Consider the following 24,475-nt stretch of genomic DNA (forward strand, 5'->3'; position numbering starts at 1 on the left):
AGAAGGGTAGTGAGACTACCCTTCTGGTTCAGGTATGTTCATGATAGAAGTGAATATGTCATTAAATAAAATTTCTACTTGGGTATTAGATACCGCTGTGGTTCTCATATCTGCAATTTGTTGCAGGGACCAAGGAGAAGTAGGACTCTTGAGGAAGAGGAGGTGATTCTACTGATGGAAATGGAGCAAGAGTTGCTGCTGAAGATGTAGAATCATTTCATTTACATAGGCCTACGGGCAAGACTATTGTTTGAAATAATTGTTATTTTGTTCCCTCGATTGTGAGGAATATTATTCCCATGTTAGACTTGGCTGGATTTTCATTTATTATTGAGAATAATGAATGTTCTATTCTTAGAGATAATATTCTTTATGGACGTGGTGCTTTAAATAATGGTCTGTATGTATGTGACATAATTTATTTCAGATTGAACAAACTAATAAAAGAAAAGGGATGATGAAAATCTCACTTTATAGTGGCATTGCAGTCTCCATTTAGTAGACATGGAGAAAGGGCTGCAAATTTGCTAGGAATGGTACACACAGATGTATGTGGATCAATGTCTACGCAAGCCATGGGTGGATTTTCATACTTCATTACTTTCATAGATGATAGATCTGGATTCGGATATGTGTTTGATGAAACACAAGTCTGAGGCCTTTGAAAAGTTCAAAGAATATAAGTATGAAGTGGAGAAACAACCAAACATAGTATTATAACTCTTCGATCAGATCGAGGTGGTGAATACTTTAATGGAGTGTTTCTAGATTATCTCAAAGTAAATGGTATAGTCTCCCAGTGGACTCCTCCAGATTGGTATCTGAAAGGAGAAATCGAACTTTGTTAGACATAGTTCGGTCCATGATGAGCTATGCAAATCTTCCAGTATTCCTATGGGGTTATGCATTGGAAACCTCAGCATATTTACTGAATAAGGTGCCTTCCAAATCTGTTCCTCAAACTCCGTATGAGATATGGAAAGTAAGGAAACCGAGTCTTAAACACGTTAAGATTTGGGGATGTCTAGCTTATGTCAAGAAAGTTGACCCAGATAAGCTGGAATATCGATCCGTAAAATGTAGTTTTGTGGGATATCCTAAAGAGACTTTAGGGTATTACTTTTACACCGATCATCGGGTGTTTGTCTCCAGACATGCTACCTTCTTGGAAAAGGAGTTTATCCTTGAAGGAAACAGTGGGAGCAAAATTGAACTTGATGAAGTTCAAGAAGCACAAACTACTACGGATCAAGTGGAAACACCTGTTCTGACTGAACAACCTTTTGTGGAACAGCCCATTCATAGATCAGGGAGAGTGTCTCGCCAACCTGAGAGGTAATATGGCCTTGTCATTGAGAATGACAATGAGTTGTCGATCATTGATGATGACGACCCTGTGACCTATAATGAGGCTATGAGTAGTGTTGACTCAGAGAAATGGCATAGTGCCATGAAATCCGGAATGGAATCTATGTATACGGTATACAAAAGATAGATTATAGCAGATGGCCGGGTGGAGACCTATAAGGCCAGGCTTTTGGAAAAAGGATTCAAACAAAGGCAATGGATTGACTTTGATGAAACTTTTTGCCTGTAGCCCTGTTAAAATCAGTTCGGATTTTGCTTGCGATTGCTGCTTACTACGACTATGAGATCTGGTAATTAGCCAGATGGTTTTATTTCCAAGAGAAATGAAAACCTAGTGTGTAAGCTGCTGCGAACCATATGTGGTTTAAAGCAAGCTTCTCGTAGATTGAACATTCGTTTTGATGAGACAATCAAAGAGTTTGATTTTATCAAAAACGTAGATGAACCATGCGTCTACACAAGGGTTAGTGGGAGCGCGATAACATTTCTTATATTATATTGAATTAGAATTGACACACATAACAACATAGCAGACCCACTCACAAAGCTACTTTATGAAAGTCACTTTGATCGTCATAATGACAGGATGGGTATTAGATACCAGAGTGATTGGCTTTAGTACAAGTGGAAGATTGAAAGGAATATGTCCTAAGTCCAATCATGAATTAGGATTTAGGAATAACTCTTTATGTAATCTGTTTTGATTTCATTGATATTAATAAAAGACTTGTTTTGTTTTTATTACGGGCTTTATCTATTTAAGTGTTTAAATAAGATATACCATAGTTTAGAGTAAAGCTTTTTATGGATTATGATGAGATCATAATAGTGAGACCTAAAAAGATGATAACTCTAAACTTAAATAGTTCCTGGTCATAGGATTACTAACTGGTAATTAATAATCCGCAAAGATCGGTACATATTATGCTTGCTTCATTATGAAGGATGTCTGTTCTCATAGACATTTGTGTGGTGACACTATAGCTAGTATGTAGGTGCTTATTATGGAATAAGTTCACTGAACATGACTCGCACAGCTGAACAACTGATGGAGTTCACTCACGTGTCAGCAGTTGTTCACATAGTGATAGTTGTACAAGTATCCTTAGACTTGAGGTCATCATAGTCATCTTGTGTACACTGAACTATGCTTTGGTTTAGTTCTTAGTCTCCAGGGACAATTATTAGGGCTCTTCTGGGTATAAGAATTTGTACACGAAGATAGTGTATGATCAATAAAGGATCTACCCCTTCCAGTGAAGGAAGCGAATGTTCAAGGCTGATCCACTTATGCTAGTTCAGGAATCTCTAGCCAGAGTGAATGAAATTAGAAAGGAGTTTCTAATTTGCATAGAACTACGCATAGTAAATGGTAAGCAAGTGATTAAATTAGATAGGCTTGACACGAGATCCATGCCTTGTATTTAATCGGGACATTGTAGGGTAGAAGGAGTTTATTGTACGGTAACTATTCACTGACAGGTTCTTGGTATTCTAAGCAGTGAATTCATATTATCCGGATAGTCGCGATATGTTGAGAAGCATCACTCACGATGTAGAATAAATGTGATTAATTAATTAATCATATTTAATAAATTAGAGAATTTATATAAATAATGATAAAATAGTTTTATTATTATTTATTTCTACTACCGGCTTAATATTGAACCTACAGGGTCACACCATAAAAAGAGAATGATTTTATGGTGGAGGAATTAATTAATAATGGATAATAATTATTTATTTGTGAAATAATTAATTAATTGGCAAATTTAATAATTGATTAAATGAGATTTAATTGATTATAAATTAATTAAGAAAAGTTCTTAATATTATTAATTAAGGATTTAATTTTTTGGAAATTAAATCAAGAGAGAGAATTATTTTTAAAGTGTTTAGAAAAAGGATTAATAATTAAAAGGTGTTTTAATTATTAATGAGAATAATAAATGGGATAATAATAATAATATTTATGGGAAAATTTCAGCTGAAATTTTTCCTATAAATACACTATTATAGACCCTATTTTATTCTAACCCAAGAAACTCAAAAGTTTTAGAAAACCAAATTCTCTCCACCTCCTCCTCCTCCTAAAAGTCGTTTTCTTGGTGGATACCGGTGGAGTGCTTCACACTTGAGGAGCAACTGCTAAGGATCTCTGATCGTTGTCTCCAAATTATTTTTAAAGGTTAGATTCGATCCCTCGAATTTTTATTCACGATTTATATGCTTTTATTTGGATTTTGTGTGTATAAAAGTGTTTTTCCACGCCCCGCTGCGTTTAAAAATCCAACAAAATCATCATAATATACAAAGTAAAGCTAGGGTTTGGAGATGATATACCTTCCTTGAAGTGGTGTGAGTAGCTAGGAAGCCTTAGGAATCCTTGAGGAGTCTTAGGAATGCTTGGATCTTAAAGGAAAAGCAAGAAAAATCAAGTTAAAAACCTTGAAATCACTATTCATTGTCTTCTTCATTGATTTATTGGAGAAGATAGAGAATGAATGGGATGCTTAAACTCATAATATAGCCATAACTATGCATAAGGAATACTAGGGAATTATCTTACCAATTTAGGAAGCTTGGATCTTGGATTTTGAATAATTTTCCCTTTGAAATGCCAAAAAGCCGAGAGCAATGTTCTTGGTGATGAGAAATAGAATTTTGTTTTGGTGAAAAATGATTTGTTTGGCTTGGTGGATGAAGTTTTGTTCTTTTGTTTTAGTTAATTACCTTTTTAGCCTTAAAATTTGTGTGGTTCTAATTCAACCACATTTCCTTCCTTCCTATGTCATGCTTATGTCATCATATGGTGTCATCCTCCCCTCTTTGTCCCATTCCCATTGGTTGGATGACATCATCCTCTCTAATCCCTTTGATTAACTTCCTAATTGTTTGTCTAATGACTGCTGATCTGTTATACGGTTCACTTAACTTTCGTTTTCTTTTATCGTTTGAGGGATCATACCCGGGATCTTATTACTTAGGTTCCCTTAACCTTTCTCAATATATTATAATCCTTTAATTTAAATCCTTTTTATCCTGTTACCTTATACTCAATTCTTTCGGTATCTAGTGGATTTCCGGGAAAAAATCAAAGTGTTCGGAATTGGATTCTGACGATCTTTACATACACTTATATACCATATAGAGTACTAATAAAATCTCAGAATATCCATAACAGAACCCCTACATAGTGTGGCATGAAAAGTTTTCTCATTCAGCTAAAACACTATTCATAAGGGTTACAAAAAGTTCAAAATTTTGGGGGTTATTACATATGGTTCAAGAATTGAGGATTCAATTTTACTCATGAAAGATAATTTTCTTAGTTTGGCTTACTAGCCTTGTTGTGCAAGACATGCCTGCATCATAACAAGGCTAAGTCAAATTGACAGCCCTAAGAATTAGTTGTATGATAATCTAACTTTATATTTTGTATTGTATTACTTGAGTCTATAAAATTATAAAAGATTAGACTAGACTATTTTTCTGTAAACAGTCTCAAGCCTAAGAATAAACTCTGGAAGAAGATCATGCCTCAGAGAAATTGTGAAGAAGCTTGGAGTTTGAATAATTCTATTTTAGGAAAAATATTTTAAGTCAAGATATCTACAAGTCACAGTGTTGGTGAGACTACGCAGCTGTATGAACAGTTATGTGATAACTCAACATAATAACAACACTAGAACATGACAGGTTAATAATACAATGCCTACACATGAAATCAGGAAGAATGAAGACAAGGCAAATACAAAGAATCAAAAGATTAGAACAAGGCCTGAAGTTTGTTTACAGGTCACTGAAAGAAGTTCATTAATATGATCATGCCTCAGTGAAGAACAAAGGTTAAAGACTTTCAGGGTTTCATAAATGTTGAAGATTCAGTATAAAGTGCCATCGGAAGATTTCAGTGTATTGGCATTTATTTAAGGTAGACAGTGTTCGAAGCATAGGAATCTGAAGAATTGATGACAGGGTATAGACAGAGGTTAATGAAGACGTCTAAAGTACCATAAAGGATTCCAGTGAAAGTACAATTGTTATGTTAGATATATTTGATAATGTCATGTGTAATATGATTTATATTTAGCTTTCAGATCTTATCTAACAGGACAAATCAGTACTTAACTGGAAATCAGCACTTATACTGAAGGCAAAACTTAAGATATCAGAACTTAAATTATCAGAACTTAAGTTAATCAGAAGATATTTATCAGGAGATAATATCAGGACTTAAGATCACTTTCAGATAAGGCAAGCGGCTGATTGAAGGGAAAGAAGATCGAGACTAAGACAGAAAGAAATATGCATGAAGAAGGAATTCTATGAAAAATAGAATACTTGGAAGAAAAGATAACTAGTTGATATATTTTAGGAAGCAGAATTATATTCTATATCAATTAGAACATTACCTTGTAACTGTGTAGTATATAAACACATGCATAGGGTTTACACTCTAAGTGTTATCATAATTGAAGTTATTATTCTTTGTAACCTTAGCAGCTCTCATGATAATATGTTTATCACTGAGAGAGGACAGTTCCATATTGTAACAGAGTTTATTGTGTTGAATAAAATCTGTTTTCTGTTACTTGTGTTCTTAATTTCGATTTGATTGTGCTAAATACTGTATTCAACCCCCTTCTACAGTGTGTGTGACCTAACAAGTGGTATCAGAGTAATCTGTTAACACACAAATAGTTTAAGATCCAAAAACAATCATGTCTGAAGAAGAAACTCCAACCAAGCCCACCAAAACTGAAGAACCTCCAAAAACCATAACCCATAGTCGATATGAGACTATAAGAGTTCCCATGTTGAAACCTTCTGAGTATTCCATATGGAAAGTGAAGATGACTATATTTCTGGAAACTACAGATCCAGAATATCTCGACTGGATTAATGAAGGACCACATATGCCAACCAAACTCTCTATGGAAGTTGCAGGTCAGCCAGCAAAGTCTGTACCAAAGGAGAAAAGTGATTACACTGCTAAAGATATCTCATCGATTGCAAAGGATGCAAAGGTAAGACACTTGCTGTATAGTGCCATTGATAATGTCATGTCAAACAGGGTAATTCAATGCAAGACTGCAAAAGAGATATGGGATGCTCTGGAAACAAGGTGTCAGGAAACTGATTCAATCAAGAAGAACATGAAGACTATACTCACTCAAGAGTATGAGCACTTTGACTCAAAGCCTGATGAGTCATTAACTGATTTATATGACAGATTTGTCAAACTCTTGAATGATTCGTCACTAATTTTCAAAGAGTATGATATTGAAGATTCAAATCTTAAATTCCTGTTAGCTCTTCCTGAAAGATGGGATTTGAAGGCCACAATAATAAGGGACAACTATAATCTTGATGAAACAAATCTTGATGAAATATATGGGATGCTCAAGACTCATGAACTTGAGATGGAACAAAGAAGCAAGAGTAATGGAAGAAAATCAAGGACAATTGCTTTTGTGGCTGAGGAGGAAAGTCCCAAAGTTGCTGCCTCAAAGAAAGGTAAGGGAAAGGCTCTCATCACAAAGTCTGATACTGAGTCATCAAGTTCTGATAGTGATGATGACTCAGAAACTGAAAGTATACCTGAGATGAACCCTGATGAGGAGATGATGAAGCTGTGTGCTTTTATGGTGAAAGGAATCACAAAGATTGCGTACAGGAAATTCAGGAGAGGAAAGAAGCTTTCCAGGAAAGGTGCAAGTTCTGATAAGAAAGGTTTCAGAAAATCTGAAGGCAAAGGAGGAAAGTCTGACAGAGGAGATTACTCAAATGTTAAATGCTACAACTGTGGTGAGAAAGGCCACATATCTCCAGATTGCAGAAAAGGGAAAAGTGACAAAGGCAAGGCTCTTGTCACAAAGAAGAAAAGCTGGTCAGATGCTTCAGATTCTGAGGATGAGGAAAACTATGCCTTGATGGCAAATGCTGATAGCAGTTCTGATACTGCTGACTTAAAGGTACTTCAAACTACTTATGCCTTTCATATTGATGATATTACTGAGTTGAAAAGATATCTTAAGACCATGTTCATTAGTTATAAAGATTAAACTTTAACATGTAAAAGATTAACTTTTAAAAATCTTGCTTAAAAAAAGAGGAATGATTATTTAAAAAAAGAGTTAGTCATATTCCATCAAACTCAGAAAGATAGAGATGATGCCTTTTATGTTAGGGATGAAGTGCTAAAAATGAATGAATCTCTAAAAACTGAGTTAGAAAAGGAAAGAGAGATTATCAGGACTTGGACTAACTCTGGTAAAGCAACTCAGGATATTCTTAGTAGTGGAAACTGGAAAGAGGGCTTAGGTTATGGAGATAGTAAGAACAGTAAGGGAACTGTAGAAACTGAGCCTATAGTTGTTAAACAAAAACCAAAGGTAAATCTTGTTAAGTTTGTAATTGCAAAGTCTGATATTGAGAAATCAGAAGTTAAGGAGAAAGTAACTTCTGACAAACCTAAACAGGATAAGCCAACTCAAGTTAACATAGGCTTAATGATAAAGAAGCAGCTTAAGCATAAGCTGAAAGATGTTAAGAATGTAAACAAGGTAAAGCCACCTAGGAAAAATAGGAATGGAAAGCAAGGTGTGAACAAAAGTAACAATTATAAGCCTGTTCCTAATGCTCCTAGAAAAACATGTCATAACTGTGGAAATTTAAACCATCTGGCTTCTTTTTGCAGGAAGAATAAGAATATAAACTCCTTACCTTCAAAATCAGGAGTTAAGAGTCAGTCTGTTAGATATAAACCATAAAATCCTTGTTTTCATCGTGGTAGTTTATGGAATTCCATTTATACTTGTAAGGAATATCATAGTTTGTACTATGATTATTATCAAATAAAACCTTCTATAAAACCTTCTGGGATATGGCAATATCAATCTTTGGAATGTCATCATTGAAAAAGTAGCTCTAGTCTCAGGACTTAAACACAATCTGCTAAGTGTGAGTCAAATCTGTGACAGAGGTTATCATGTGGATTTCTTTGAAGAACACTGTGAAGTTGTAAGCAAATCTACAGGCAAAGTTGTTCTGAAAGGATACAAGCATGGTACATTTATGAAGCCAAGCTTTCAACAAGTACTGATGGTTCTGTTATCTGTCTGTTAAGTAGATCATCAATTAAAGAAAGCTGGGATTGACACAAGAAACTCTCTCATTTAAATTTTAACAATATAAATGAACTAGTCAAGAAAGATCTTGTGAGAGGACTGCCAAAATCAGTATTTGCTCCTGATTGCCTTTGTGATTCATGTAAGAAGGCAAAACAAAGAAAATCTTCATTCTAGAGCAAGACTGAATCATCAATTCTTGAGCCTTATCACATACTACATGTTGATCTATTTGGTCCAGTTAATGTCATGTCTATTGCAAAGAAGAAATATGCTATGGTCATAGTGGATGAGTTTACCAGATACACATGGGTGTATTTCTTGCACACAAAAAGTGAAACTGCATCTATCTTGATTGATCATGTCAAGCAATTGGATAAATTGGTCAAAGATTCTGTGAAGATCATAAGAAGTGATAATGGCACTGAGTTCAAGAATTTGATCATGGAAGAGTTCTGCAAAAACCATGGAATAAAGCAGGAATTTTCTGCTCCTGGAACTCCACAGCAAAATGGAGTTGTTGAAAGAAAGAATAGAACTCTTATTGAAGCTGCACGAACTATGCTTGATGAAGCAAAGTTGCCAACCTACTTTTGGGCTGAAGCTGTGCAGACTGCTTGTTTTACTCAAATGCAACACTTATCAACAAGCATGGAAAAACACCATATGAGATAGTGAAGAAAAATAAGCCAAATCTGAAGTATTTTCATATATTTGGATGCAAGTGTTTTGTTCTTAAGACTCATCCCGAACAGCTATCCAAATTTGATCTAAAAGCTGATGAAGGAATTTTGTTCGATATCCACTTTCTACAAAAGCCTTGAGAGTCTACAATTTAAAAACAAGGGTTGTTATGGAATCTATCAATGTCTCTTTTGATGATAAGAAGATTACTGGACTTGAAGATTTCAATTATCATGATCAGCTGAGATTCAAAAATGAAGTTTTAAATTCTGATTTTGTAAATCCTGACAGTCTAAATCCTGATACTGCAAACTCTGATGGATTAAACTCTGATGTTATTGAAACTGTGGTGACTACGCCTAAGGAAAATGCACCTATGCAGGGGGAGCATACTGAAGATCCAACCACATCTCAAGAAGCATCAGAACCTACAATAGGCTCTTCAAGTTCTAATGGGCCAAGTTCTGATAATTCTGGAAACTCAAATTCTGAAGGATCCAACTCAGAGAGCATAATTTCAGGGGGAGCATCAGAAAAATATGATGGAGACAGCATGGATCATGGGGGAGCATCCAGTTCTAGAGATAACCTTCCATCTGCAAGGAAGTGGACTAAAGCACATACACCTGACTTAATTATTAGAAATCCTGATGCAGGTGTCAGAACTAGAACAACTACATCAAATGAATGTCTCTATCACTCTTTTGTTTCTCAGACTAAACCAAAGAAAGTGAAAAAAGCTCTTCAAGATTCTGATTGGGTACAAGCAATGCAAGAAGAGTTAAATGAATTAAAAGAAATGAAGTCTAGACCCTAGTACCAAGACCAAAGAACAGGTCTGTTATTGGCACAAAGTGGGTGTTCAGAAACAAAACTGACAGTGATGGCATAATTACAAGGAACAAAGCAAGGCTGGTTGCAAAAGGATACTCTCAACATGAGGGAATTGATTAGGATGAAACATTTTCACCAGTTGCTAGATTGGAAGCCATATGGATATTTTTGGCTTATGCTGCTCACAAGAAGTTTAAAGTCTTTTAAATGGATGTGAAAATTGCTTTTCTTAATGGATAATTGGAAGAGGAAGTATATGTTGAACAACCTCCAGGCTTTGTAGATTCCAAATTTCCCAATCATGTCTACAAGCTTGATAAAGCACTTTATGGCCTTAAGCAAGCTCCAAGAGCATGTTATGTGACTTTAGCTCAGTTTCTTCTGGAAAGTGGATTTAACAGAGGGACTATTGACAAAACACTTTTCTACCTCAACCATGGAAAGGACTTACTTTTGGTGCAAATATATGTGGATGATGTCATATTTGGTTCTACAAATTACATACTTTGTAAGAAGTTTGCCAAGCTGATGCAGTCAAGATATCAAATGAGTATGATGGGAGAACTTAACTATTTTCTGGGCCTTCAAGTCAAGCAGAATAAAGAAGGAACTTTTATTTGTCAATCTAAGTACACCAGAAATTTGTTGAAGAAATTTAAAATGCAAGATTGTTCAAGTGCATCCACTCCTATGGCCACTGCAACAAAGTTGGATAAGGATCTTGGTAAATTAGTAGATATTACTGATTACAGAGGTATGATTGGTTCACTACTCTATCTAACTGCAAGTAGACCTGATATCATGTATGCTACCTGCCTTTGTGCAAGATTTCAAGCAGATCCAAGAGAACCTCACTGAACAGCTGTGAAAAGAATTTTTAAGTACCTTAAGGGTACAACTGATCTGGGATTGTGGTATCCTAGAGAATCAGACTTTAAGCTAATAGGTTACTCAGATGCAGATTTTGCAGGATGCAAAATTGATAGGAAAAACACAAGTGGAAGCTGCTAATTTCTTGGAGGCAGATAGGTTTCTTGGTTTAGCAAGAAACAGAAGTCAATTTCCACATCAACTGCAGAAGCAGAATACATTATTGCAGGAAGCTATTAGTGCACAGATTCTTTGGATGGAGAATCAGTTACTGGATTATGGGTTAGAATTTTCTAAAATCCCTATTTACTGTGATAATCAAAGTGCTATTGTTGTGACAGGTAATCCAGTTCAATACTCAATGATAAAGCACATCAGCATTAGGTACCATTTCATACGGGAACATATGGATGAAGGTACAATGGAATTGCATTTTGTTCCAATAGATCAACAACTAGCAGATATCTTCACAAAACCACTTTGTGAAGCTACTTTTACAAGATTGGTAAATGAACTTGGAATGGTTTCAGGTTCTTTCTCTAAATCTGCTTAGTTTATGTTCTGATACTTCATACTTTATGATCAGTATTTACAGATATTACTATCTTTGTGTATTATGTGCTTAAATTGAAAATTACTTAAGTGCTGATTGTTGTCTGATGTGAATTTCTAAACTCTGATAGTGATATGAATATTTCTGTGACTATTCAATCCAATGAGGATAACTGTGCTAGATGTTGGCCTAGTAGTCTTTAATATACTAAAGATCCCATGTTTGAAGTAGTTGTTTATGTGGAAATCTTTTAACACAAGCAAATTCTGATATTGAGCTTAGTTAAGTTTACTTTGTGTATCTTATTACTAAGTCAAAAACTAGAATAGTGCTTCTTATCTGTTAAGTTCTGATGTTAGTAAATCTGGTGGATGTACTAAGTGCTGATAAGCCTCACTTATCAAAAGAAATATAAAAGAAAAGAAATAAAAATCAGGTACTCCTTTGAGATCGAGAGTAAAAATGTGGAAGGGAAGACCCAAGTGCATTGCTGGTATTAAGTAATATGCATTAGAAAAGCAAAATAAAATTTTCTTGGTGACTTTTCACACTCTATGATTACTGGAGAAATACTCTGATAACAACATAAATTCTGATAAGCAGTCGTGACTCACTTACACTGAGAAGCCACTGTAAAATGGAATATCAAAAGATGCATAAAATGAGCACAAAACAGTTGAGGTGGACTCATGCATGAACTCATTCTAAAGTAGACTTCAGAATAATGACAGATTTTGAGTAAAGTTCTTAGTTATGCCTTATTTCTAAGATGTACCGAAGTGAATCAGACTTTACTCTTTGTCTGATATTTTGCTTAATGCACACACTTACACTCCATATGAATGATGAAAATTACTGTGGTGATAAATGTTGTTTTAGATGAACAGTTTATGTGTCAGATTGCATAAATTCTGAGAACAAGTTCTGATGATTAAGTTCTGATGAAACCATATCAGTATTTGTGTGAAGAATTACGGGAATACACATTCACTTTTCGAGTTAAGGAGCCATATTCTGATGACTTTTAAATCCTGATAATAATCAAGTTTTGATGCTGACGTGGCGGTATTTATTTACTTGGTTTATTTTTGGTCATTACCTGAATGATAATATTTTTACAGAATATTGGTTAATGTGAGATGAAGAAGTCATAATCATTATGGGTTAGTGCTTAGCGTGTATGTCTTGAAAAACTGCATGCGCATAGTAATTATTATTATATCCCGTGCTCATTAACTCTGACTTTAGATCTTTTACTGAACGTTATCATTACACATCAGTCTAGGGAGTCGAGGGGTCATTATTTTTACTTGTAATTTTTAACCAGTCCTCGCGTCCCTTAGCATTCCATTGCCTATTTAAATGACTGATCATTCATCAATAAAACCACATTTGTTCACTATTCTCAAACAATGGCACATTTTAGTTGGTATTACTCTTATGGCACAGAAACTGTGACTATCTTTCGAAATGGAATTCCGACTTCATATTCTATCAACAACATTCCATTTGTCATCTGGATTCAACTTCGAGAGAACATTAAAAATGATCTGTTGTCTTTCCAAAGAGAAGTTCATCTTTGTATTCTTAAACAGCAGGAGCAAATCATTCGTCTTGCTGTTCTCTTTGTTGAAAGTAGGAAGAAGAATTAATTGTTATCCATCCGTTTCTCTTCACCGTCAGCTTTGTCGGTCTCCTTAGACTAGGACTAAGGCTGTTGATGTTAAGAATCGTAGAATATGACTATCTTGTAATTTTTGCATGTAATTGCTAAATTTCATCACATGTAATCATCTGATATATTAATGAAATTTTCTTTAATTGCAAGATTTGTTCTTTGTTTCTCAAATTATGTGACTGTGCATGCTTAATTGCAATTTATCAATCTTTACTTCATCGACTTTTAATTTTATTTTGTGATGAATGTTTTGATTAAATTCTGTTGATTTGAGGAAACAACTGAGGAACAGGTTCCAATATCAGAACCTGTTGTTGTAGAAGCTGAGAAGGTTACTTCTCAGAAAGATACTGTAACTGGGAGTTCTAGGCCTCTCAAAAGGCTTAGAAAGTTAAATTCTGATGATACAGCTCCTACAGTGTCTCCACCTTTAAAGAAATTAAAGAAACAAAGAGCTCACAGGGACATAGTTGAGTCAGATTCAGAGGATGTAGTGGAAGCAGCTAAGGAAGGGGATCAGGAATCTCTGATCTCAACAGAACCAATTATTATTAAATCACTTCCTTCTGCACAACCAGAAACTGCTCAAGACAGAATACCTACACCTCCTATGTCACCTATAGTTGATCCAATACATACTAAAGAACCAGGTACAAGTGCTGAAATTGATATTCATAACTTGATTGTGCCTGAGGTTTTGTACTTGGAAGCTCCAGCAATTCAACTCACTCCACCAACAACATCAATTTTGGATGTTGATCAGAACCTGGCTGCAGATCAGAATTTAGAGGATGATGTTGAAGCCTTTATAGCCTCACATACTGCTATTTTATCAGAGGATGTTGATCCTGCAGGATCTACAAGTTCTGATGCTGCCAATGAAGAAACTACTGGTGAAGCTGCTGCTAATTTAGATGCTGATGCAGCTGGTCCATCATGACATGCACCTCAACAAACAGTTAATAAAACTGATCTAATCAAGAAGTTCGTTAAGGAAGCACCAGTACCTTGGAGTGAAACTCCTAGAGGACAGGAGTGGACTAAGGAATGGAACTCAGTTAGTTTTGTTCTTTCTGAAAAGATTCTTGCTGAGCATCTGGAAAAAGCTGATGAAATGCTGCTAAATGATGATTTCAAGGCACAGCTAAGAGTTACTGCATTGAGTAGCAAGATATGAACACCAAACTTGAAAAGAACAGATTTTTCAAGCCAGCCTTTGACATAATTGCCTACATTGAGAACACCCAGGAGAAGCAACAAACTCAAATTAAAGAAATTCTGAAGAATCAAGCTTCTCATCAAGCTCAACTCAATGAGATCCAATCCTCAGTGGAATTGCTTGTCTCTCTTCTTTTACCTGCTGATGCCAAAAAGGGGGAGAAAGTGATTAAGTCCAAATACAAATCTATCCAGACACTAAAGGGAAAGGATGATTGAAATGATGACCAGGGAAACTCTAACAAGGGTAGAGGTCAATGTCAAGGCAGAGGATTTTCATCAAGTAAAGCTAGAATTACAAGTTAAGGAACAAGTTCTGATATTGGGAGAAGAATAATTTCTGATACTGGTAAAAGGATAAGTTCTGGTGAACATCTAGAACTTGATGAAGAAATTTCAAAGGAGTTATTTCTTAAAGAAAATCCAGGAATGGACTTTGAGAGTCTAAAGGAAGAAGAAGCTAGACTCAAAGCAGAAGGTGTCAAGTCAAAATCTAAAGCTTCTGTTGTTGAAAAGAAATTTCCAAAACCTAAGGGTATTGTGATAAAGGAAAGAACAAATTCTAAGGCAATCAAAGCCAAATCACAAATGGAAATTGATCCAAGGTCCAAGGGCAAAGAAAAAGTTGATGAACCTATAAAGGTTTATATGCCAGTCATGGATAAAGAAATAATTGATGATGAAGAAGATGCTAATCTTACTCTGATGCATAAGAAGATTTTTCAAACAACCTCTGAGCTGGCTCATGTTGTTCAGAGTCAAGATGTAGTAAGTTCTGATATGATAGTGAAGAAAGCAACCTCTGACATAGCTCAAGTTGGCTTGATATCAGAAGATAAGGAAAAGGAGACCTCTGACATTGCTCATGTTAAACCTTCAAAGATACTCCTACCAGGATTTACCAAAGCTAAACAGGCTCAACCTTTGAAGACTGTAACAAGTGGTTTTGAAGCAAGAGTTGTTACAGGAAAGGAAGCAAGAGATAAATCTGGATTGAGTAGTTCTGATGAAAGATGAGTACATAACACTACCAATGATCCAACTTCCTTAAGTGAACCAGGTGTTGGAGCAACTCCTGAAAGATTGAATCGACTTGAATCTGTACAAATGGTTTACTATACCTTTTTGAAAGAACATATCTTGTTATATTTTATGACAGATGGAAGGGTATACCATATTAGGCAGAATGCTATACCACTGAAGTATTTTGAGGAACTGGAACATGTTCTATTCCTACTTCAAGTGAAAGACAGATTAACAGATAGTGCTGCAGGTTATTTAAAGTCTCAAATTCAAAGACTGAAGAAGCTTTATTCTGTAAAGTCTGACAACACATACTGTCCCAAGTACAGAGATCAAAAATGTGATATTGTCGAAATGAAGCCTAACTCTGCTAAGATCATAACTACTTTTTTGGGTTATAAGGCTGTGGAATTCAATCTAGAGTCTGACAAGGCATATCTGATTAGATTAGATCAGGAGATAAGAAAAGCTAAGATAAATGATCTCAGAGCAGCTATTTTTCAAACTGGTGAAGATACAGCTGAATTGATAAATGCTAAAAGGAGGATGGTCAATGAACTTGAATATGCTGAGAGATGTTTGTTGAAGAACTATCTCAGAACAACTCCTGATATCAAAGAGATCAGAAATTGAAGCCAAGTCAGAGATCTACAACTGCTTAAATTCTAAAGTATATATAGATTGAAGCTGTTATCAGAAGTTAAAGATGGTAAATATGAAAGGACTGAAAGTTGTAGGCATCTAGTCAAATTCTCATGCATTTGTACTTAATGTTTTTGACATCATCAAATATCTGTTGAACTTGTATATTATGCTAATTTACAAGTTGGGGGAGATTGTTAGATATATTTGATAATGTCATGTATAATATGATTTGTGTTTAGTTTTCAGATCTGATCTAACAGGACAAATCAGTACTTTACTGGAAATCAGCACTTATACTGAAGACAGAACTTAAGATATCAGAACTTAAGTTATCAGAACTTAAGTTAATCAGAAGATATTTATCAGGAGATAATATCAGGACTTAAGATCACTTTCAGATAAGGCAGACGGCTGATTGAAGGGAAAGAAGATCGAGACTAAGACAGAAAGAAATATGCATGAAGAAGGAATTCTATGAAGAATAGAATACTTGGAAGAAAAGATAACTAGTTGATATATTTTAGGAAGCAGAATTATATTCCATATCAATTAGAACATTATCTTGTAACTGTGTAGTATATAAACACAGGCATAGGGTTTACACTATAAGTGTTATCATTATCGAAGTTATTATTCTTTGTAACCCTAGCAGCTCTCGTGATAATTTGTTCATCACTGAGAGAGGACAATTCCATATTGTAACAGAGTTTATTGTGTTGAATAAAATCTATTTTCTGTTACTTGTGTTCTTAATTTCGATTTGATTGTGCTAAACACTGTATTCAACCCCCTTCTACAGGGTGTGTGACCTAACAGTTTATTGACAATCAGTGTCTGAAGCGATAAAGTTGTTGCAAGTTTAACAATATAATCAAGGCCATAATACGAATACCTGAATCGGGGTTAGTCGTCTGTGAACCAGACCAGTTGCACTAGGTGTCAACAGCTCGTGAAAGGAATCTGGGTATTATTTATAGAAGGATTGTTAAATTGAGGAATGTACTTGGATTGAACGTTTATCTATTTAAGTACGAGAAGAGGTGCGCGGGGTATACAGCCAAACAACTCAGGAGATTGGCGAAACTCAAAGTTTAATTGGTAAATTAAATAAATTTATTTAGTGGACTTTAATATAATTTATAATAAACTTAAAATAATTTATCTTATAAACTTTAAATAAGTTTATTTTATAAATCTAAATTAATTTATTTATATAATTTATATTTAAGTTTATTTTATAAATTAATTTAGTTACAATTTAAACTTAAAAAGAAAAAGAAAAGAAAAAAAAAGAAAAGAAGGAAAATAGAAAAAGGAAAAAGAAAAGAAAACAAAAAAAGAAAATAAAAAGAAAACAAAAAAAGAAAGAAAGGAAAAACAAAAAGAAAAAGCAAAAAGACAAACAAAAAGGAAAAACAAGTAAAAAGCAAAGTAACATGTGTGTGTTTGTTTTTGTTTTGGTGGTTAACAACTACTAATGTACTAGTGTAGTTGTCGCCACAGGTTTCCTTCCCCCCTGGTCGCCATAACAAATATTACTCCCTCCAGCTTCTTAATCGCCACACACATGCAGTGGTCGCCATAGGATTTGTGATCAAATAAGCTAAGGCAAATATACTCCCTTGGTCGCCAAAGATGTAGGATTTTATACATCACAGAAGCATGGTAAAACATTTTTCTTGATATAAAATCCATATAATCACATATAAATCGTGAATAATTCGAGGGATCGATTACTAACCTTTAAAAGCGATCCAATAATGATGAACGGAGATCCTTAGCAGCTGCTCCTCAAGTGTGAAGCACTCCACCGGTATCCACTAAGAGATCAAGGTAATGGAGGAGGAAGGGGTTGAGAGAATTAGGGTTTTCTTTCTCTTTCCTTGGTTGAGGCAAATAGGGTTTATAATAGTATATTTATAGGCAAAAATTTCAGCTGCAAATTTTCCCATAAAATATTATTATTATTAACCCTTTAATTGATTATTCTCATTAACCAATTAACTAATAATTAAAACACCTTTTAATTATTAATCCTTTTTCTAAATACTTTAGAAAATAAATCTCTCACTTGATTTAATTTCCAAAAGTTAAATTCTTAATTAATAATATTAAGAACTTTTTCTCAATTAATTTATAATCAATTAAATCTCATTTAATTAATTATTAAATTTGCTAATTAATTATTTATTTCATAAATAAATAATTATCAGCCATTATTAATTAATTCCTCCACCATTAAATCATTCTCTTTTATGGTGTGACCCTGTAGGTTCAATATTAAGCCGGTAGTAGAAATAAATAATAATAAAACTATTTTATCATTATTTATATAAATTTTATAATTCATTAAATATAATTAATTAATAAATTAATCATATTTATTCTACATCGTGAGGGATACTTCTCAGCATATCGCGACTATCCAGATAATACGAATTCACTGCTTAGAATACCAAGAACCTATTCAGTGAATAGTTACCGTACAATCGATTCCTTCTACCCTGCATTGTCACGATTAAATATAAGGCATGGAACTTGTGTCAAGCCTATCTTATTTAATCATATGCTTTCCCATTCACTATGCTTAGTTCTAATTAATGTGAATTAGAAACTCCCTTCTAATTTCATTCACTCTAGCCAAAGATTCCTGAACTAGCATAAGTGGATCAGCATTGAACATTCTCTTCCTTCACTGGAAGAGGTAGATCCTTTATTGATATACACTATATTCGTGTACAAATTCCAATACCCAGTATAGCCCTTATTATTATCCCTGGAGACTAAGAACTAAACCAAAGTATAGTTCAGTGTACACAAGATGACTATGATGACCTCAAGTCTAAGGATACTTGTACAACTATCACTATGTGAACATCTGCTGACACGTGAGTGAACTCCATCAGTTGTTCAGCTGTGTGAGTCATGTTCAGTGAACTTATTCTATAATAAGCACCTACATACTAGCTATAGTGTCACCACACAAATGTCTATAAGAACAGACAACCTTCATAATGAAGCAAGCATAGTATGTACCGATCTTTGCAGATTACTAATTACCAGTTAGTAATCCTACGACCAAGAACTATTTAAGTTCAGAGTTATCATCTTTTAAGTCTCATTATTATGATCTCATCATAATCCATAAAAAGCTTTACTCTAAACTATGGTATATCTTATTTAAACACTTAAATAGATAAATCCCGCAATAAAAACAAAACAAGTCTTTTATTAATATCAATGAAATCAAAACAGATTACATAAAAGTTATTCCTAAATCATCATACATGATTGGACTTAGGACACATCTCTTTCAATCTCCCACTTGTATTAAAGCCAATCACTCTGGTATCTAATACCCATCTTGTCTTTATGACGATCAAAGTGACTTTGAGAAAGTGGCTTTGTTAAAGGGTCTGCTATGTTGTTATGTGTGTCAACTCTCTTGACGTTGACATCTCCTCTTTCAACAATCTCCCTAATCAGATGAAAGCGCCGCAGGACATGCTTGGAATTCTTATAAGATCTTGGTTCCTTAGCTTGTGCTATTGCTGCGTTGTTATCACAATACAACACAATAGGCTCCTCAATGCTAGGAATAACTCCCAACTCAGAAACAAATTTCCTCATCCAAACGGCTTCTTTTGTAGCCTCACTTGTAGCTATATATTCTGCTTCCGCTGTGGAGTCAGCCGTTGTAGACTGTTTGGAAGTCTTCCAACTAATCGCACCACCATTTAGAGTAAACACGTACCCTGACATGGATTTGCTATCATCACTTTCTGATTGAAAACTAGAGTCAGTATAACCCTCTATTTTCAACTCAGATTCGCCACTAAAAACAAGAAAAATATCCTTAGTCCTTCGCAAGTACTTAAGGATGTTCTTCACTGCTTTCCAGTGGTCTTCACCTGGATCGGACTGATATATGCTCGTCACACTAATTGAATAAGCAATATCATGCCTAGTACATAACATCGTGTACATGATAGATCCTACTGCTGAAGCATAAGGAATCTTACTTATACGCTCTCTTTCCTCAGGTATCTTAGGAGACATCTTTTCGGAAAGGGACACTCTATGGCTCATCGGTATGAGACCTCTTTTGGAGTTTTCCATGCTAAACCTTCTAATCACTTTCTGGATGTATATACCCTGGGTAAGACCTATCATTCTTCTAGATCTATCTCTATAGATCTTCATACCGAGAATGTAGGATGCTTCTCCCAAGTCCTTCATAGTGAAGTTCTTCGATAGCCACACTTTGACTGATTGCAGCATCGGTATATCATTTCCTATAAGAAGTATGTCATCCACATACAATACAAGAAATGTTACCGCGCTCCCACCAACCTTCTTGTAGACACATGGTTCATCTATGTTTTTGATAAAACCAAACTCTTTGATTATCTCATCAAAACGGATGTTCCATCTACGAGAAGCTTGCTTTAAACCATATATGGTTCGTAGCAGCTTACACACTAGGTGTTCATTTCCCTTGGAAAGAAAACCCTCTGGCTGTGTCATATACACTTCCTCTTCAAGTTTCCCATTGAGGAAGGCCGTTTTCACGTCCATTTGCCAGATCTCATAGTCGTAGTAAGCAGCAATCGCAAGCAAAATCCGAATTGATTTTAACAGGGCTACAGGCGAAAAAGTTTCATCAAAGTCAATCCCTTGCCTTTGTCTGAATCCTTTTGCCACGAGCCTGGCCTTATAGGTCTCTACCTGGCCATCTGCTCCAATCTTTCTTTTGTATACCCATTTGCACTTAATAGGCTTCACACCCTCAGGTGCTTCAACTAAAGTCCATACTTGGTTGGTATACATAGATTCCATTTCGGATTTCATAGCACTATGCCATTTCTCTGAGTCAACACTACTCATAGCCTCATTATAGGTCATAGGGTCGTCATCCTCAATGATTGACAACTCATTGTCATTCTCAATGACAGGGCCATAATACCTCTCAGGTTGGCGAGACACTCTCCCTGACCTACGAATGGGCTGTTCCACAAAAGGTTGTTTAGTCTGAATAGGTGTTTCCACTTGAATCGTAGTAGTTTATGCTTCTTGAACTTCATCAAGTTCAATTTTGCTCCCACTGTTTCCTTCAAGGATAAACTGCTTTTCCAAGAAGGTAGCATGTCTGGAGACAAACACCCTATGATCGGTGTAAAAGTAATACCCTAAAGTCTCTTTAGGATATCCCACAAAATTACATTTTACAGATCGAGATTCCAGCTTATCTGGGTCAACTTTCTTGACATAAGCTGGACATCCCCAAATCTTAACGTGTTTAAGACTCGGTTTCCTTTCTTTCCATATCTCATATGAAGTTTGAGGAACAGATTTGGAAGGCACCTTATTCAGTAATATGCTGAGGTTTCCAATGCATAACCCCACATGAATACTGGAAGATTCGCATAGCTCATCATGGACCGAACCATGTCTAACAAAGTTCGATTTCTCCTTTCAGATACCCCATTCAACTGTGGAGTATATGGAGGAGTCCACTGGAAGACTATACCATTTTCTTTGAGATAATCTAGAAACTCTCCATTCAAGTATTCACCACCTCGATATGATCAAAGTGTTATAATATTATGTTTGGTTTGTTTCTCTACTTCATGCTTATATTCTTTGAACTTTTCAAAGGTTTCAGACTTGTGTTTCATCAAATAGACATATCCGAATCTAGATCGATCATCTATGAAAGTAATGAAGTATGAAAATTCACCCATGGCTTGCGTAGACATTGGTCCACATACATCTGTGTGTACCAATCCTAGCAAATCTGTAGCCCTCTCTCCATGTCCACTATGGAGATTTGGTCATTTTACCTAATAGAAAAGACTCGCATGTAGGATATGTGATAAGTGGCATTTTATACCACTTAGAACGTCTTAAAATGGCTTAAATTGGTATCTTAAAATCAAGTATTTTGTGTATTTGATGCGTTTTTCTAGTGTTTATGCATTTCAGGATATTAGTTGCATTTCGGGGGAGGAATCATCAAGAATAAGCCTTGGCATGTGTTCACCATTGCGAGAGGAAAGGAACGGGCAGATTACGGCGAAGAAACGGAGCAAACTTGGATTTTTTCCAGTAGAGGCCTGCGCGCCCGCGCAGCTATGCTGAGCGGCCGCGCAGCAACCTGCGCGCCCGCGCAGCTATGCTGGGCGGCCGCGCAGGGTCGGGGAAAAAGATAAATTATTTTAGACTTCTACTTCTGTTTGGCTTCCAACTTCTATGTAATCTGAGTTTTATGGGACTATTATATAGGTAGATTTGAGACGTTTTCACAGAGAGTATTAAGGGGATTATGTTTTAGATTGTGTTTTACGCAAGAAGCGAAGGAGATAAGGAAGAAGACCGATTTAGCACACCGCAACGAAGAGGAAGCATATTTTCTTGTGATTCTTGTTTTGTTGTAACGTTGGATGCTAGTTTTCTTGCTTTGATTTATTTACTCTTGTGACGTACTCTGTTTTAATATAATTAGTTTAGTTATTATTTTCTTGTGTTTGTTTATCATGATTTCATATGAACCCATGATGGCGATAAGTTCTATTATGGGCTAATCGTGATCATGGGGTTGCAACGGATTTATTATGGAATTCTTTAGTTAATTGTTTAATACTTTAGTGTGTGATGATTGCTTGATATCTAGTATTGGTTGTGCGTATTCGTCTTATGTGTGTCGCGAACATATAAGATAGGGTGTTAATCTCTTGTGAAGCGACAGTGGATCTTGAGATTTAGAACTTGCCATGCTAGCGTAGGTTCATGTATGTTGTGCATGATTAGTGGGTAACTCTAACAGTTTTATTTGCCCTATGTAATCAAAAAAGGAATAACTTGTGCTTAAATCGTTGTGTTGTCAATTTCTGTAGACATATAGGAACTCAACATAATTGATGACTATTCAACTTCTATCTTAATTGTGGATGCTTGGTGGAATGGTATTAGTACAATGAAAGTTGGCTTTTATCAGTTTCGTGTTATTCGATTAATATCATCACTGTCAAATGCTAAAGGTAATAACAATGGCTATAGAAGGAAGTAATAATGAAGTTGTGATCTCATGAGTGTTTTATTATTGATAAATTGAAGTGTTAGTTAAGTGGTTAATTAAGTAGTTAATTATAGTTAATATTTAATCAACAATTTTAAGTGTTATTATCTTAACATTGAGAAGTAATCATACATTGGTGAGTGAGTTTAATTTAGACAATAATTTAGTCTGAGTCTCTGAGGGAACGAACTAGAAAGTATTCTATATTACTTGCGAACGCGTATACTTGCGTGAATATTAGCGCGTGTTTTCGCCCTAACAAGTTTTTGGCGCTGCTGCCGGGGACTCGGCATATTTGTTTAGTTTATGTACTTACCATCATTGGTCATTAGGACTCAGTGATTAGGACGTAGTAGTTACTTACTCTTTTCGGTTGTGTTTCAGGTACTTTAGCAAGCGTTTATGCAAACTCGTTCTCGTGCTCGCAAGAGGACTTTAGATACAGCTGAGGAGACAGACGAAGTTCTGGATATTCCGGAGAAGTTAGATTTTGAGGATTCGGATTGAGGAACTGAGCAGAAAGAACCAGTAAACATGGGAGATCGTATTGTTCAAGCTGATCCAGCTCTTATGGATTTTTCTCGGTCTAAAATTGATGACATTCAGTCAAGCATCCTTCATCCGGCTATTCAAGCTAACACCTTTGAAATCAAGCCGGGCACTATTCAGATGGTGTTTCTTTTGGAGGAGCGGCAACTGAAGACCCCAACATGCACATAAGGAATTTTGTCGAGATCTGCAGCACTTTTAAGTATAATGGCGTGACTGATGAGGCTATCAAGTTGAGGCTTTTCCCATTCTCACTAAGAGACAAGGCTAAAGACTGGTTACATTCTGAACCAGCTGGGTCCATCACTACGTGGCAAGATCTAGCGCAAAAGTTTCTGGTGAAGTTTTATCCGATGGCAAAGACTGCTGCTATGAGGAGTGCTCTTACTCAGTTTGCGCAGCAACCTACGGAGTCTATGTGCGAGGCTTGGGAACGCTACAAGGAAATGTTGAGAAAATGTCCACATCATGGAATGCCGGATTGGATGGTGATCACTGGTTTCTATAATGGTTTGGGGGCCCAATCTCGGCCCATGCTCGATGCAGCAGCTGGGGGAGCCTTATGGGCTAAAAGCTATACTGAGGCGTATAATCTTATAGAGACGATGGCTGCAAATGAGCATCAAAACCCAACTCAGAGGATGACGTCAGGCAAGGTAGCAGGTATTCTGGAAGTTGATGCAGCCACCGCTTTTGCAGCCCAGCTCCAAGCGCTATCAATGAAGGTTGATTCTCTGGCTACATATGGAGTTAATCAAATAGCTATGGTTTGTGAGCTTTGTGCAGGTTCTCATGCTATGGATCAGTGTTCTCTTGTCAATGAATCTGTTCAGTATGTGAAT

General features: G+C 35.6%; 1 non-coding gene across 1 annotated transcript; it reads right to left on the reverse strand.

Annotated features, from left to right (window-relative positions):
- Window positions 1-24,001: 24,001 nt before the first annotated feature.
- Window positions 24,002-24,108, reverse strand: LOC141715890 (small nucleolar RNA R71). Its single transcript, XR_012572634.1, has one exon. It is a non-coding gene; the product is annotated as a small nucleolar RNA R71 (small nucleolar RNA).
- Window positions 24,109-24,475: the final 367 nt, after the last annotated feature.

The sequence above is a fragment of the Apium graveolens genome, chromosome 3 (genome assembly GCF_009905375.1).
Source record: "Apium graveolens cultivar Ventura chromosome 3, ASM990537v1, whole genome shotgun sequence".
NCBI lineage: Eukaryota > Viridiplantae > Streptophyta > Magnoliopsida > Apiales > Apiaceae > Apium > Apium graveolens.